The sequence below is a fragment of the Tupaia chinensis genome, unplaced genomic scaffold, assembly GCF_000334495.1.
Source record: "Tupaia chinensis unplaced genomic scaffold, TupChi_1.0 Scaffold000691_1, whole genome shotgun sequence".
Classification (NCBI taxonomy): domain Eukaryota; kingdom Metazoa; phylum Chordata; class Mammalia; order Scandentia; family Tupaiidae; genus Tupaia; species Tupaia belangeri.
In genome coordinates, this window is record NW_006160214.1 from 282,925 (window position 1) to 289,242 (window position 6,318).

The window sequence follows — 6,318 nt, forward strand, 5'->3', positions numbered from 1 at the left end:
TATCAGACAGAAAAAATTTCAATCTCTTCAATGGGTGAAAGCCCTACATTGATCCTGACACCTACTGAGTACTCCATGCTCAGTCAAAAGTCTGGCTGGCAAGATTTCCTTGCTGACAATATTTTAGTTGTTTTGTTCTGTGATTTCTGCAAATTGTCGGTTTTTATTTTCTTCAATAACAATAAATATATATTCTTTTTCATTTAAATTTGAAAGTTTACATGAGTTCTTAGGGTCCTATTCATTTGCACATCACCCTCAACCTTTCATTTCCTCATCTCCACCTGCTCATTTCAAAGAGCTTATTAGCAATGTCCCTGAAGCAATCTCAAGTGAAACCATCTTGCTGTCACATGATCACATTCCTTTTCTTTCTTTCTTTTTTTTTTTTTAATCAGACTAGTCAACAGAGAATGTCTTTCAAGGTAATGAATTAGATAGCTGTGTTTGGGATTTCCCCCACCCCCCCAAGATTTACTTTGGATTCTCCTGCTTTAAGACCCAAAGAAAATTACATTCAGTTTTTATTGGTGATTCTAAGCATTTGTGTTTATAACAGTTGAAGTGTGATAGGTGAATTTAACATATTAAAAGAGGTCTATAGCATCTGCTCAGAAGAGATTATACACTGTACAAACTATTCAAGTCATACAAAACCATTTTTCAGTGTCTTCTCAACTGAGAAGGATCCTATTCAGCACGCTTCTCCTCCAGAGGTGGTTCGTACTGAGCAAGCTTTGCTTTCAGTTTTTTATTTTCTTCTACAATGCCTTCATATTTCTCTTTCATTTCTGCCAATTCTAGGCAAAGCAGCTCTATTTCTGGATTTTCTGGGGTAGCAGCTCCTAAGTGATGCTTTAAAAAATCCAAAGCGCTACTAGGTTTCTCTGGTTCTTCATACAAGGCAACCAACACCTTGGTCAGCGTGTCCAGCACCCCTGACTTCTCCAAGTACCTCCGGAACTGCTCGCGCTTCGAGTCCGCGGCTTTGTAATGGGCCATAGTGACAGCGGCAGCGGCAGCGGAGTCGCTGGCGCCTGAGAGCGTGGCTGGCGGGCTCGGAGCAGCACTGCGCATGCGCCACATTCCTTTTCTTAACAAATCCAGAGAAACCAGTTTGCTCCTCTGTTAACAGCAAGTAGACACTGTATTTGAAAAATACTTAGACCTTTTTATTTCCGAAATGTGTATTAATTATTTCCTAATGAAAATAATCACTGCACTAAATTTAATGATGCAAAGTCCTTAAGTCTGTAGTAGACTGCTTAAAAAGGCATACATTCAAAATTATGTATAAATTGCTATATGATTCTAGGGACAAGCAGATAGCATAAATTATGATTCTCGGGACCAGCAGATGGCATAATGACTATGTCCTTGGACTCCCATGTAGTCATCCGCAGTTTGAGTCCTGGACCCAGTGGCTTAAACTCACACCGGGCACATGTGAATGCCAGAGATCCCAAGAGGAGAATGGAGGAGAAGGGATTGAGGCATGGCCACCCCCCCCCCAGTGAGGCATGGCCCCCCCCCCCCCAAGAGGGGGGTGATTTCTCACTTTCTGTCTCTATGTCTCTCTCTGTCTTTCTGGTGAGCACATGCTCCCTATATCAAAAACCACTCCAAAAATATGATTCTATTATTTGTTATTTTAATTTTTCTACTCCTTATTTTATAAATAACCTATCCAGTACTGTGCATAAGAAATTTGCTCATATTTTCAATTCTATTCTTACAGAGTTATGGCAATACCAGACCTTTGAAACAAGCCACCATGAGTTTTTATATACAATCAGAGAGCATTGATATCTTGCTGCTATGACTGAAAACAATTCTCCAACACTGGTAAATTTGGTCTTCTGTCTTTATCCTGAGTCCCTGAAGCAGAGACCATATTTATTCACCCTCTCTTTCAAACAAGATACTTTTCATGTGACAGGAACTCAACAAATATCCAGCTCATTAAGATTATCTTTTTCCTTTAGCTCCTTGTGAAACTTAAGTCATCTAAGCCAACAGCAATTATTAGAATAGTCTGAGCATGGAGAGAGCCAGCTAGCCTGAGAGAAGAGGAGGTAACTTTGACCATTTCCAGGAACGGTGAGACCATGCTTATTCAGCTGATGAATCTACATTCCAGGATCTTACTTTCTACTTAGGAGGTCAAAATACAGACAAAATATTATACAAACTACCTAGTAGGAAGCAAAACACATGGCACAGGGGTTCTGGAGATAAGCACTAAGAGAATTTAGAAAAAAAAATGCAAAAATTATCAGAAAAAATTCTTATGAAAGAATAGAATCTATAGGTAAATCTTTAACACAAAATAGGGTATCCAAAATATAAAGACTGATGGTAGAGACCTAGACAGTTATGAAGGAACATGTAAAAAATAGTACAAACATGTTTAGGGGATAATATAAAGGTTAATTCAGGTAAGAAATGTAGAAAATGTCAGATAGAAAAAAGATGAGAGATATATACTTCTGGCAGCATTATAAAATAGTTACTTCCAATGGCCCTTCAATTACAAAAAACTAGGCTCTTCTGAATGCATTAAAACATTTTAATCCATTTAATACTTCTTAATGCATTTCTAGGCTCATAGGAAGTAACTAAACGTTAAGGATAGATTCTTTTTTCGAAGGAACATGTAAAAAATAGTACAAACATGTTTAGGGGATAATATAAAGGTTAATTCAGGTAAGAAATGTAGAAAATGTCAGATAGAAAAAAGATGAGAGATATATACTTCTGGCAGCATTATAAAATAGTTACTTCCAATGGCCCTTCAATTACAAAAAACTAGGCTCTTCTGAATGCATTAAAACATTTTAATCCATTTAATACTTCTTAATGCATTTCTAGGCTCATAGGAAGTAACTAAACGTTAAGGATAGATTCTTTTTTCATTCCTTATACACACACACACACACACACACACTCACACACACACAACTCAGAGCTGAGAAAAGCTCTTTGGAGAACGGGAAAGCACAGATCTCCAGAAGGCAATAGTTGGCAATACCTCGGCAAATAGGAGAATAATTCAGTGAGGAAGTGGGTAAATGAACCTGAAACTCAGCTTTAAAATGGCCAACGTGCTACTAGTTGTATAGCATCTCTCAACTCCCTGTGGAAGTAATGTAAGTACTTGACAGATGAAAAGACTACCACGTCAAGCTTTCGGGTTTCCTGTAGGTGAATATCAACTAAATATGAATTCACAACTAACAACTGACAACTAAACAGGAAGTTAGCCATCAAGCGGGAAAGAATAAATTGTAAACATTAGATTTGGACCTGTGAGGAAACCATATGGGAATTATAAAATGCCAAATATAACTATTAAATGCTTGAAGAAATAAAACATGAAATAATTAAAATAAACACTCAATAAGAAACTGCCAAGAATGATCACATAGAGTTACAGTCAAAAAGAACTTCTGGAAATAGATGTGTGTGTGCATATGCGTGTGAACTAAAAAGATTCAAAGTTTAGGTTGAAAAATGGTTTAAATCTAGTAGAAGACAGATTTAAAAGAAAAAAAATTTGATTTTCCCAAGGCGATGTAGAAAATAAAATTCAATAGCCAATCATCATAAAATAGAAAACTTGGAAAATTGGGAGGTGGAGGGAGGGAAATAAACATCATTGAGCTAATAATAAGTTCTAAAGCATTCTCTTTTTAATCAAAGAAAATGAATATTCTTTATAACTGCTTCTTTAAGATGTTATACTTGGGAGAAAATATAAAGAATATCCTAGTCCCTATCCTTGGAAGAAAATGTACTCAAGATAACATATTATTAAATGTAACTACAATGTAATCTGAAAATTTTTACTCATCCAAAGAAACCAAAGAAAGAGGAAAGCAAATTTCAAGTGGAAGAAGGTAACTACAACATGTAAAACAGACATTAAATCATTAAATCAGTATACACTCAAAAAAAAAAAAAAAAAAAACCTTGACAAAGCAAGAAGAAAAAGGCAGGAAATTCAATAGATAAGGGGCAAAATATATGGGTGAGCATTTTACAAAATATGAAATACAAGTGGGTATAAACAAGTAAGATCAATGAGGTATCATTTTACACCCACTAAATTAGCAAAAATTAAGAAGTCCAATAATATGAAGTGATGGCAAGGCTGTAAATTAACATAAATTTTTATACATTTTACATAGAAAATTGTAGAAGAAACTTGACATAAAAAGTTTTCTCCAAAAAAATCATTTATATCTACTTATAGATTATTTAAGAAACTACTAATCTAAGATCACCTTAAATCAAATCCAGACCTAGAGATTATTGAGCTACAGTCTCTATGAAGACTAACCTTTCTATCTCCCTTATATCCAGCATGAAGTAGTTCATGGTTGCTAACCAAGGTTAGAAGAATGATCAAGTTTCCACTTGGTTAACCTTACACATCAGTTTTTGCCCTCTTCTCTCTGAAAAACTATCAAACCTATGACTTCTTATTCATCTCTCTCTTAATAACCAAAGCCCCTGAGTGGTACAATAGACCCAAATCTCAAGGCTTCCATCTTCCCCCATTTCTTAGTTCCATAATCCCTCACAAGCCTTGTTAGCTTTGTGATACCATTAAGTATATGTATAAAACTAGAGAGCAAAGGCTATTCCATCGTGGGAAAACTTTCAAAAAAAACCCCACAGGTACACTATTACAGGGACTACCTTCTTAAAATCCATTTGTGTGGGTTTTATCCTCTTCTTCCTATGCATGACAGTTGACCCCAGGATCTTTACCACCCACCGTGTAAACTTTCCAACAAAATATTTCTAAGTTTCATTAAAAGCAAGCTAGTTTTCCCTCCTTTCACATCTATTTTTTTCTTTTCCAAAAACTCTCTGCTTGTTTGAAGGAGCTAGTCTCTATATTTCTTCCAGTTCCTTTTCTCAGCAATTACTCTGATTTTCATAAAAAATAAGGACTGGAAGGCCGGCAGGTGGCATGGAGGTTAAGGACACTGGACTCCCACATGACCAACAATTCATGATCTGGCAGCTTGCTTTCTCTTTCTCTCTCTCTCTCTCTCAACCTCTTTCTCTCTCTTCCTCTCTGGTAAAATTAAAATAAGTAAATAAATAAATAAAGCTAAATACAAATAATTCTTTACAAATAAAAAAGGATTAAAGAAAATTCTGTCTGGTGGGATTATGGGTGCTTTTTGACTTCCATCTGTATTTTCTAAAGTTTCTTTCTATACATGTGAATTTTTTTCAACATTTTTATGTTTAGTGTTGCAGTGCTTAACAGATCTCAGGCCATGTGCTGTTATTTCATACCCATGCATAATTTGATATTTACCTCTGCTAAATCAAATCAGCATGATCTATTTGCACAGGTGATTTCCCGACTTCCTGCAGACTTTAAAACTCTGCAGCTGTCTTCACGTAGAAAATGACTTCTCACACAGGTGTCCTTGCTTGAATGACAGATTCACAATTCTGTTTTCAGGCTTTCCTTTCAGCTTTCACATTTACTTATTTGGCACTCATACGTGAAAAATGAAGGGTTTTTTTTTTTTCCTCCTTTTTTCTTTTTAAGTAAGGTAAGGAGGTAACATTTATTTTTAAAATATTTTCAGATGCATTTTTATATCCTGTAAGTCATGTTGTCCTGGGACTCTGCCCACTTTATGTCCTAGGAAGGGCTGATGACATCAGCTAGAACAATAATGTCACTGCTCAGCATGGACTGTCAATTAATTTTTTCAAATATCTAACAAGAGACTAGCCTTAAAAGCTAGCCTTGGTTAAAAAATAAACATTTTATAGATTCTCAGTATTTCAATGAGCATATCAAGAGCCAGGCCTTGATCTGTAAGCCAGGAGTAGAGATAGCTCAGTCTGGAATATAAAAACTGTCCCTGCTACTGCCCATTGAAGTCATGGACCGCAAAGAGGAGGAGTCAGAAAGAAAGGGAGGCATCTGACATACACACCCCATACAAACTTCAGGGAGGAAGTAAAGAGAAGGTGAGGGATCCTCTTTTTTTTTTTTTTTTTTTGAGAGGTTTTTGCTACAGGGCACATGTGCTCACCAGAAAGAGAGAGGCAGAGAGATAGAAAGTGAGAAATCACCCCCCATGGGGGATGGCCACACCACAATCCCTTCTCCTCTCGGGATCTTGGGCACGCATGCACACATGCCCGGCGTGAGTTTAAGTCACCAGGTCCGGGACTCAAACCGTGGTGGACTACATGGGAGTCCAGCAACATAGCCATTATGCTAACTGCTGGTGTCAGGAGGTGAGGGACCTAGTGTGATAGATCCCCTTTGGTATT

General features: G+C 36.7%; 1 pseudogene; it reads right to left on the bottom strand.

Moving 5' to 3' along the window:
• Window positions 1-463: 463 nt before the first annotated feature.
• LOC102493327 (c-Myc-binding protein pseudogene) lies at window positions 464-1,014 on the bottom strand (annotated as a pseudogene).
• Window positions 1,015-6,318: the final 5,304 nt, after the last annotated feature.